This window comes from Conger conger, chromosome 5, assembly GCF_963514075.1.
Source record: "Conger conger chromosome 5, fConCon1.1, whole genome shotgun sequence".
Lineage (NCBI taxonomy): Eukaryota > Metazoa > Chordata > Actinopteri > Anguilliformes > Congridae > Conger > Conger conger.
The window spans coordinates 40,213,749-40,226,139 of NC_083764.1; positions in this window are offsets into that span (position 1 = coordinate 40,213,749).

Sequence of the window (12,391 nt, forward strand, 5' to 3'; positions counted from 1 at the left end):
TTTACTAAATATAACAGAAAGATCATTGACAGGACTCAAGGAGAGGGAACATATCACTGATGTGTATTTCTCACATTTGTTTTTAAAGCTTTTAAAAAAAAAATCACATTTGTGTTTAAATGGTTCTTAAACAGAATACATAATTCACATTTTAATATAACATTAGCAAAACAAGCCCATGGGTCTGCATTACAAAAGTAAATTACAAAGGAAGTGGAGACTTTTTAATTTATGTTCTACGATCTCTTTACCACAGGACATCAGTCATTCCCTATCAAGTGACTAAAAACATACTTTATTAGGAACATTTTTACTTTATTACACCTACTTATTCATGCAATTATTTAATCAGTCAATTGTGTGGTAGCAGTGCAATGCATACAATCATGTAGATACATTCACTCATACATCAACCATCAGAATGTGGGAAAAATTTGATCTAAGTGACTTTGACCATGGAATGATTGTCGGTAGCAGACAGGGTGGTTTTAGTATCTCAGAAACCGCTGATCTCCTGGGATTTTCACACTTACTAGTCTCGAGAGTTTGCAAGGAATGGTGCCCAAAAAATAAAAAAATCCAGCGAGCACCAGTTCTGCGGGCAGAAACTCTTGTTAATGAGAGATGTCAGAGGAGAATAGCCAGACTGGTAAAAGCTCACAGGAAGTGACAGTAACACAAAAACCACACAGTGGTATGCAGAAGAGCACCTCTGAAGACATACAACACATCATAAAAAGTTTATTAAATACCTAATAAAGTGCATTCATTTTTTAATTGTACTGACAAGATCTATAGCCAAAACAAACAGCCCATGACATTCTGTTCTGTTCACTCACTTTTTCATATTGATACTCTATCATTTTTCCCATTTGGTGGGATTAAATAGTAAAAATGCAATAAACATAATGCTATGCAAAGTCCTGTACTTTTTGTATTTATGTCAACTGTATTGTGTACTTAAGCAGATGAATAAGACTAATTATGGAAACTGAATTCCGAAATTAGACTGACTTTGCCCATACCTGTATATTGTATACTACTACAGATGAATAGGACTACTATGCAGGCTGAATTACACATTTTCCCAAATTTTTTGAAAAAATGTATGTCTGAATGAAATTTTGCATTATTCTGACCAACCAATAGAAACAGATCCAAAGACTGCAAATCTAGATTCTCTCGTTCTGATCGTGTGGTATCTGGATCAAAATGATCCTATCTGAAAATACTTTGAAAGACCAGCACAAAACCAACAAGATTTGATCTGGAATAGCAAAAAAAGGGATTTCAAAATCCAGATAATTCTGATCTAGATATAAAGTTCTGAAATACTGGGCCCAGGTCAGTAAAATGTAATTAGTTTTCTGTAATTTTCTTGTGTCCTGAGAGGCCTTGGTTTGCTTTTGAACCTAACATTTCATCTTTATTTTTATATTTCACTGTCATTGTCACTGACATGTGTTGATTTAGTTGGATCGAGTAAGAAATAGTATGCTTGGGAGCATTGTCTTGCTGAAAGACTCATTTGTGGCTGAGTTTGAGTTTCCTGGAAAAGGGAACTAAAATGTTCTTGTTACTTGTGGGGAGTGGAGTTGATTCCACTGAAATTAACACGTGTCCCAGGACAACTAGACTCAAACAACCCCATAATGCCAAAGATATACCACAATATGATGCCCTTCCCAACACAAACCAAAAACCTCAATCACAATTTTGCTGTCAGCATAGCCACCATAACGCCTGGTTTCAGTTATCGTTCTAGTCCAGGACCATTTGTAAATCTATATTCATACTAAAATATTGTGTGCACAAAAGATGAAAACTGCATGTACGTAAAAATGAGCTGATTTGTAAAACCGTTCGTATATAGACCTGTATGCAATCATCTCTTTATAAATCACATTTGAATGGAAATTCAGCCCGCAAATTAACGATACATGGTTAATGAAATGTCGTTCATGAATATGATTTGCATATAAATTAAGCAACAAAAAAAAAAGTGTGAAATTGAAATTCTTGTGGGGGAGTTGGGAGAGGAGCCACACCACATTGTTTGCTGGCCTTCGGGTAGAGGAATATCCCTTTCCTTAGCAGAGTATTGAATTACAGTACAACAGGAAATCAAAGCTGGGAGTGTCGTACGTCACATGTAATGTGGTTAAGGAAGTCCTATTTTCCCTTCATGGGCATCAGCAGTACGAGGAAAAAGCTGCAGTCGCAGAAGGGACTGAAGAGATGCCAGAGGGTGGTGACAAGGTGACGTACAAGTGGCCGTGTCCTTACTGATGACTGCTGTCCTTCAAACTAAAAAAAGGTGGTCATCAAACGATAATGTAATCTGACCAAAGAATTACACATTTAATATATTTTATGTGCGTTATGTTTCACATTAAAAGAGCTAGGTAAAACATATACACTGTTATATTGTGATGCCTTACCAGTTTCAGAGATGATTCATGACATCACTGCAGCAGCATTTGGTTTTTGCACTATGTAGGGATGGGAATCTGGGTCATCAGGCCTAATATTAGGGAGACCATTTTGGGACACATTGGCTGGGTGGTAGAGTAGTTTGCCAACTAAAGCATCCAGGCAGTGCCGTCGGCCTTCCACAGCCCAATGGTGCGCTCCACCAAAGAACATACACGACTGTGGGCCTCATTGTGTCCTGTCTATGGGTTAGACTGTCGGGTGAGGAGCCAGAGCCTGAGGGGGTAGCTGCTGTCATCATGCAATGGTAAAGATGGTTATTATGCAAAGGCACAATTGTATGACAGTTAATGCATGTTTTTGTAATTACTGAACTTACCAAGAAGCCAACAATCACAGCTTCAGCCACTACATCTCATATTGGTGTCACATATACAGTGGGCTCCAGAATGTAAACATCTTACAGTCTTACATTTTTAAAAGAAAAAAAAAATTCCCCAAAAAACAGATTCCACAATTATTGGCACCCCTGAAAAGCCACAAGTATTTTCCTATAATTTGTGATAAGGTTAGAGAACACATTTGGAAGGATTGTTGAGCATCTCTCATTTTCATTTTCAGAATCATTGATATCCTTGGGTTACCCTCCTCTTCAGTTCAGATCACAAGTTCCCAAATCATGGGATTTAAGTCTGGAGACTGAGATGGCCATTGCAAAACATGGTTGTTGTTTTTACTTAACCATTTCGGTGTGGATTTTAATGTGTGTTTGGAGTGTCCTGCTGGACAATTTACCAGAGACCAAGTGTTAGCTTCCAATCAGAGGCAACCAGATTTTCATGGTACTTTGTTGAATTCATTGTGCCATTGATGTTAAATCGTGAAATGTATTGTAAGTATGTATTGTAATGTATGTAAGTATTGCCAGCTTAGCACAGTTTTGAATTACAGTGCAACAGTCGAATCCGGGTGACCTACGTCTCATGTGTTGCAGTTGAGGAGTTCTGTGGAATGCAGGAACTGTCCTATTGTCCCTACACATGGCTCACATCAAATTCAAAACATTGGTGCTAGCCCCAGCTTACTTCCAAAAGATCATCAGACCCAACAGGCCTGCCAGACCTCTTATTACAGCCACAGCAGTTCTACCTCCCGGTCACAATGACTGCCTGTTCTGGCCCCATGGTGGTGGAACGGCCTCCCCTTAGAGGTCAGAACAGCAGAGACTCTGACCACCTTCAAGAGCAGACTGAAGATACAACTCTTCAAGCTGCACCTCTCCCCACCCCTCCCTACCTCCCTGTAATCTCTACTTGATTGGTAGTTTTCAGTTCTCAATAGTGTGTCAGTGCTTGTTTAATAACTTGTTCACTAGGATGGTATTTCGCTTATAACAACTTGACTGCAGTCAATGGCACCGATCAAATTCGGGAAACCAGACATTTCTATATCCATCATTAATGAAATAGCTTGTTGGAAGCGTCCTGCTTAGGTTTCACAGACTGTAATCAAATGAAAGAAAAATTTACCACAGTTTTATGTCTTCCAGTGCTATGAAGAACATTGGCATGCATGCACGCCATGAATGCTTGCTTTAATTTATAATTGTGCGAAAGTGCTTTAATTGCATACATATTTGACATGTTAGGCATGTTACAATTGAATGCGTTTACATGCTAACTTTGACAGCCCAAATAATTATTGGAATATAATTATTATTGGTATGGAGAAATCATCAGACCCTGCAGACAAGGTGTAATATGCATGCATTTTCATGTGTGTGGAGCCAAAACAATGGTGTTTGATCACTTGCAACTTTGCTTTTCCAGTGGTGCATGCTGGGAATTCAACTAGAACAGAAAATGTTTCCATGCAAATTAGGTGCTTGATCCTGGAGATGAGAGCCTGATTTGCAGAAGACACTTTGTGGAATATTTATCTCTGATATTTATCAGTAATTTAAATGTTGTGCCAGTAGATCATTTTGGTCATCAGGAATGCATTCAGAATTATTATTTTAAAAGGATGAAAACTGATGAAAGAGCAGCAATGATTTTAGCCTCCACTCCAAGCTAAAAAACAAAAGCCATTTGGCACAAGCTAACATGCAGCCAAACCATGTTATTATAACCACAATATGTATCTGTACTATCACACCTTCTCTGCAAAAAACATCTTTCTTTTTTTAAACCAATACACAAGGAGAGAATAACAAAATGATAATTAAAGAAAGCATTTGGATATACTCTCCATTTATCCCTACGTTGCCAGCAGACCTCATCCCCACCATCCAAAGTCCCACAAACCTAAAAACCCCCAGCCAAACCCACAGCATAACAACCACCAACCCATCCACTCCACCCACAAAAAAACCTACTTACCCCGACCCTCACCACCACCCGAAACACTCAACAATATACAAGATACTCAAAAGATAGGCAGACACAATAAAAACAGGTAAAAAATAGAGTGAATAATAACTATACAAATGTATTAGTATGTAGGAACTGTACAAACAATGTTAGTAGCTCTAAGGGCTGGCATTACAGTACTGCGAGAATGTAAATTATAATTTTAATCTGTATTAATGTATAAACCATGGTGAAGCATTAATAATTTCTACTGTAAACCCTGTTTTAAAATGACGCAACCTATGAAACAAATATATGTATTCATTGCAGCACCACATCAATGTTAATAATGACTTCAATAAAACATTTTACAAGCAAAGAAAATAAATAAACAAATAAATAAATCTGTAGCAGCATTTGGCTACTTGACAGGAATTACAGTACCTTATATAAATCGAGTAGACATGCTATTCTATCATAGTCATTTGTGTGCTCTTGGGCCAGTGCCCATGCTGCAATAATTCCAGTTAAATCCACTCCACTGACAAGTGATTTGTAGTATTCAAGGCTAAAGTTAATATAACAATCAGGCTTCTGTAGTGGTACATTGAACATATACCCATCATTTAAATAATAGCCAACACGGTTTATCTACAATCCCCTCCAAAAGAAAAAAGTATCGGAACAGTAAGGTGAATTCCTTTATTTTAATAATACACTGAAGACAATTCAATTTGAGGTCAAAAGATGTACATGAGATGACAGATCCAAATTTCAGCTTTTATTTCCTGGCATTTTTATCTAGCCATTTGGCCATTTGTTAAACAACTTAGAATATATCACCTTTTGTATCAGGCCACCAAATCTTTTGGTGAGCAAAAGTACTGAAACATGACACTGACAGGTGTTTCTTGTTGCCCAGTGTCCTGTTAGATTGATTGGTTAAGCAACAAATAGTTCTGAATGTCTACTTTTGGTTTTAGTCTGCTGCAGATACATGGTAGCCTCATGCATACCAGGCTCATACTTCTCCACTATAAGCCAGGTAAAAGCAGTGCAAAGATAAACCTGTCCATGCACAACCTGCAGATGTAACCAATATTTTTGAACCAACTCAGTGAGGGTCTAAAGTGGAGGCAGCGATGCGTTTAATTCTGTGTTTGAATGGCAAGAAAAGGAGTCTGACAAATATGGCCTTATAAGAATCTGAGACACTAAGATGCAAGGTTGACTATATACTCTATCTGAATCCTCTCAAATGTGTGGTTTTTAATGCTTCAAGAATTGTGTTCATTCTTCTGATAAGCATTCTCAGCTTAAGGAGGATATAGATAGATATTACAACATAATTCACTGTGTAATTATCAAGTAATTCTCCAGCGGATATTTTTCAATTACTACACACAGAACATAATTCATGTAAATACACACATACACGCAGTGAGAACTTTATTAGGTATTTATTAGACTTATTTTTTAGACTTCTACTGATGTAGCCTATCCAATCAGAGTTATGATGCGTTGTGTGTTCAGGGATGCACTTCTGCGTAATACTGTTGTAGTGTGTGGTTATTTGCATTGCTGTCACCTTCCTGTCTGCTTTGACCAGTCTGGCCATTCTCCCCTGACTTCTCTCATTAATAATGCATGCATTTCTCTCTGCAGAACTGCTGCTCACTGGAGCTTCCACAGTATTCATGGAACATGCAGAATATTTTGAACAGAATGTCATGGGCTGTTTGTTTTGGCTATAGATCTTGTCAGTACAATTAAAAAATGAATGCACTTTATTAGGTATTTAATAAACTTTTTTTTTTTTTTACTTCTACTGTTGTAGCCTATCCACTTAGAGTTATGATGTGTTGTGTGTCTTCAGAGGTGCTCTTCTGCATACCACTGTGTGGTTTTTTGCGTTACTGACACTTCCTGTGAGCTTTTACCAGTCTGGCCATTCTCCTCTGACATCTCTTATTAACAAGAGTGGTGCTCGCTGGATTTTTTTGTTTTTTTTTCACACCATTGTTTGCAAACTCTAGAGACTAGTGTACATGAAAATCCCAGGAGATCAGCAGTTTCTAAGATACTCCACCCTGTCTGACACCAACAATCATTCCACGGTCAAAGTCACTTAGATCACATTTCTTCCCCATCCTGATGGTTGATGTGAACATTAACTGAATTTCCTGACCCATATATACATGATTGTATGCATTGCACTGCTGCCACACAATTGGCTGATTAGATAATTGTATGAATAAGTAGGTGTAACAAAGTAAAAATGTTCCTAATAAAGTTCTCAGTGAGTGTATAATTGACAATGAAGCTGAAATATACTAGCTGTCTCGTGCTTTTAAAAGTAAAAACATTACACACAATGAGTAGAAACGTTGAAAAGAAAGAGTGGTATTTTATCAGGACCATGCCATCGCCCGATGGGGCTGCCAGCCACAGTGAACACTACCATCACCCAGGGATTGGAGGATTGTCAGCTGGTATGACAGCATCTCATTGCACACCAGGGGCCCCGCTGTTCGACTGGGCGAATGACATACGTATTTATGAACTGCAGTGTGATGAGGAGCAATGGCTGGCATCACGTGCTTTGGAGGAGCACTCATTCTTGTCTCCTCTCCTGAATCGACAATGGAGGTTGTGGTGAATGTTACAGCATCGGGAGAACAAGACAGAAATCATTTGAGTGCGTTTAAAAGAAACAGAAAGCTGCTGAAGATCTAAGAGAGGCACTAGATAGAAGGGTCCACTTACTGAACCACAAAAACTTGTGGTGCCTTAAGAGTGTAGTAACATTGGAACGGGAGAAGATGGCTTTGAATACCAAGCTGAACTTAAACATCTTGTCGCACCTTTAGGGAAAACATATGTCAATTCACGTATTAAAATGTGTGTTTTATTGGTCACAAGTAGGAAAATATAATTTCATTATGCCGCCTACTTGAAAAGCAGATTTTTGATGGATTTCAAGCCTAAACCTTGTGAACAGATAACAGAGGTATCAGGGGAGTTCAAATCCAAATGTGGTGCCTAAAATGTACCTGGTTGACAATTTGCAGAATGTAAGGTCAAGAAAAACACATGGCCTTAGCAACCGACTATTCTGCACCTACCTACCTACACCTTTTATGTTTAGAGCCTTGGTGCATCAATGGCTTGAACATGAGCATGCTAATAAATTTGCATGTTTTTATTTTATGTCCCAATTCTGGCTGTAACAAAAACAATATACATTTCTATCTTTCATAACACCCATCTGAACTGACGTACACTGTAAGAAAAGACAACTTCTTTGAGTCTGAGGGTTTCATATATCCACGACCTCTCCACCCTCTCAAGCTGCACTGGAATGCATATAATGGCCCTGAAATTGCTAATGGGTGAATCAAAGAAAAGGGGCAAGGGGTAATTGCACAGAGGGATTTATGCTAAATTTCCATTTATAATGAACCCCATGAAATGCCAGTGAAAAACATTATCAATGGGAACAAATAATGTAATTATGCACTTTTTTTACATTCACATTGATTATTTGAGGGCATTGTAACTATGTTGATGATGGGAGTGGATAAGGGCAAGATGTCAGTACCCACTAAATCTCAGACCTAGAATCCATACTGCCTGGTTCCCAGAGAGGAGCATGCACCATGTAATCCCGTGTGACATGCTTGCAAATCTAAATATCAATCCATTACAATGGCCTGACTGTGCAGGGAATGCGAGAAAGGGCATGAAGTGACAGAGTGTATCTTACTCAGTCGGATGATACCATGAGACCACCATCCTGCCCCCAGCGCAAGTTCTGTCCTCTTTGTACTGTATCTCAAAATCAAACTTTCAGGATTTCATTCCAACTTATTTTCAGCACATATTTAAATTGCCCAGGCAATTATTCATTCTGACATTTTGGCTGCAGTCATGAGAAGCAGCTGCAGTTGTACATTTATCCTTGGTGAAGACCAGGCTTGATACGGTGTTAGATACTATTTAACTTTTAGGCAAACTAGGCAGTAGGGATAGGAAAAGGAGAGCATTGCGGGGCTGAATGGCCATTACCTCATGTTATGTTATTGTAACTGTTGTCATTCTTTTGTTTAAATAATGTATATCATTTGTCTACTTTTCGAAGACCAATGTCAGGGTTAAGAGTTAATTTAAGTTGCATTTGTTATTTATAAATAATTTAATTTAGTACAAGTAATAGTACTATTATTTTGAAGTCTGAGCTCAAGTTTACGTACAAGCCTCGTTAAGGTGCTCTCGCATGAGTATGAATTTTAAGCAATTCCGGTAAGCAAGCCGTAGCAAGGAAATCATATATGCGCTGATTAAAGTTTTATGCTGGTCACAACAGGTTTCATTTCTGTGAACGGTTATAAGGAAGACTTGAAGAGTATTCCCTTTTTGTGGCATGCAGCCAACGAGGTGTGTTGTTTTGTTGGTCTGTATTTTACTTGGTAAACTTTATTCCACATGATGTGCATCTATTGTTATATGTTAAGCTAACATGGTCTCGATATTTTCTTGTCAATATTGTGTTTAGTTTTCACGGTGGATTTTGGAGAGAAGCCTTCAAATGAACCAGTAGCAAGAAAGCCACTTGTGTCTGCCCGTGCTTCAAAGGAATTACAGTTATGTTAAGATACACTATAGTCCAGGGGAGTCATTTGAGGTTCCAGGGGATGGTAACTGCCACCCTTTAGCCTCTAGTTGTAGTTAATTTAGAGTGTAGTGGTTTTACGCATATTTTCTCCACCTCTGTAGGCTACTGTCCAACACCGATTATATCTCTAAACATTACATGACATTAATGGCATTTGGCAGACGCTCTTATCCAGACATACAGTTGATTAGACTAAGCAGGAGACAATCGTCCCCTGGAGCAATGCAGGGTTAAGGGCCTTGCTCAAGGGCCCAACGGCTGTGCTACACCGGGGATTGAACCACCGACCTTGCCCAGTCATGTACCTTAACCATTACGCTGTAGGCCACCCTAAACACTGATCGAAACATTTATCTGCAAAAACATTCAGTTCTTCAGGAATTACACAATCCTGGATCTATACAATGAGGTTGTTTTTGACACAGTGAGGTCAACCAATGTCATCCATCCATCCATCCATCCATCATCACCCGCTTATCCGGAGTCGGGTCGCGGTGGCAGTAGGCAAAGCCGGGTATTCCAGGCGTCCCTCTCCCCAGCAACGCATTCTAGCTCCTCCTGGGGGATCCCGAGGCGTTCCCTGGCCAGGAGAGATATATAATCTCTCCAGCGGGCTCTGGGTCTCCCTCTGGGTCTCCGCCAAGTTGGACGAGCCCGGAAAACCTGCAAAGGGAGGCGCCCGGGAGGCATCCTGATCAGATGCCCGAACCACCTCAATTGGCTCCTTTCGATGCGAAGGAGCAGCGGCTCTACTCCGAGCTCCCTCCGGATGTCCGAGCTCCTCACCCTATCTCTAAGGCTGAGCCCGGCCACCCTACGGAGGAAGGGTGCCGCTTGTATACGCGATCTTGTTCTTTCGGTCACTACCCAAAGCTCGTGACCATAGGTGAGGGTTGGGACGTAGATCGACCAGTAAATCGAGAAATCTTCACCACAACGGTCCGGTGCAACGCCCGCATTAGTGCTGACGCTGCACCGATCCGCCTGTCGATCTCACGCTCCCTTCTACCCTCACTCGTGAACAAGACCCCGAGATACTTGAACTCCTTCACTTGGGGCAAAGACTCGTTCCCAACCCGGAGGGAGCAATCCACCGGTTTCTGGCAGAGAATCATGGCCTCGGACTTGGAGGTGCTGACTCTCATCCCGGCCGCTTCACACTCGGCTGCAAACCGCTCCAGAGCGTGCTGAAGGTCACGGTCCGATGAAGCCAGCAGAACCACATCATCCGCAAATAGCAGAGATGCGATTCTGAGGTCACCAAACCAGACACTCTTCTCACCTCGGCTGCGCCTTGAGATCCTGTCCATGAATACCACAAACAGGACCGGTGACAAGGGGCAACCTTGGCGGAGTCCAACACCCACAGGAAATGTGCTTGACTTTGTGCCGAGAATGTGGACACAGCTCTCACTTTGGTTATACAGGGACCTGATGGCTCGTAACAACGGCCCTGGTACCCCATACTCCCACAGTACACCGCACAGGGTTCCCCGGGGGACGCGGTCGAAAGCCTTCTCCAAGTCCACAAAGCACATGTGGACTGGATGGGCAAACTCCCATGACCCCGCCAGCAACCCTGGCAAGGTAAAGAGCTGGTCCACTGTTCCACGGCCAGGACGGAAGCCACATTGCTCCTCCTGAATCCGAGGTTCGACCGTCGGTCGGAGCCTCCTTTCCAGTACCCTAGAGTAAGCTTTCCCAGGGAGGCTGAGGAGTGTGATACCCTGGTAATTGGAGCACACCCTCCGGTCCCCCTTCTTGAAAATGGGGACCACCACCCCGGTCTGCCACTCTACAGGTACAATGTCCAGAGCCTTCAGCAACTCAGGGCGAATCTCATCTACACCCGGCGACTTGCCACTGAGGAGCTTTTTGACTACCTCAGCAACTTCCACCAGGGATATAGGTGCAGATTCCCCCGAGTCTTCGGGCTCTGCCTCTTCCACAGAGGACGTGTTGTTCGGGTTCAGGAGCTCCTCGAAGTGCCCTTTCCACCGCCCGACAATATCCCCAGTCCGGGTCAGCAGTTCTCCTCCCCTGCTGAAAACAGCCTGAGACAAGCCCTGCTTTCCCTTTCTGAGTCGTCGGATGGTTTGCCAGAACTTCCTCGAGGCCAACCGAAAGTCCTTCTCCATAGCCTCCCCGAACTCCTCCCATACCCGGGTTTTTGCTTCTGCGACTGCCGAAGCCGCAGCCCTTCTGGCCACCTGGTACCTGTCTGCTGCTTCAGGGGACCCCCGGGCCAGCCAAGCCCGAAAGGCCTCCTTCTTCAGCTTGACGGCCTCCCTCACTGCTGGTGTCCACCAGCGGGTTCTTGGGTTGCCGCCCCGACAGGCACCGATGACCTTCTGGCCACAGCTCCTGCTTGCCGCCTCTGCAATGGAGGCTTTGAACATGGCCCACTCGGACTCCATGTCCCCAGCTTCCCCCGGGATGCGTGAGAAGTTCTTCCGGAGGTGGGAGTTGAAGACCTCCCGAACAGGGGCCTCCGCCAGACGTTCCCAGTTCACCCTCACTACACGTTTGGGTTTACCACCAGGTGGTGATCAGTTGACAGCTCTGCTCCTCTCTTCACCCGAGTGTCCAAGACTGACGATACGACCACAAAGTCGATCATCGATCTTTGGCCTAAGGTGCTCTGGTACCAAGTACACTTATGAGCTCCCCTATGCTCGAACATGGTGTTTGTTATCGACAATCCATGACCAGCACAGAAGTCCAGTAACAAAACACCGCTTGGGTTCAGATCAGGCAGGCCGTTCCTCCCAATCACCCCCCTCCAGGTTTCTCCGTCATTGCCCACGTGAGCGTTGAAGTCGCCCAGCAGAACTATGGAGTCTCCGGGTGGCACCCTTTCCAGGATGCCGCCCAGTGACTCCAAGAAGGCCGGATACTCTGAACTGCCGTTTGGTGCATAAGCACAAATGAC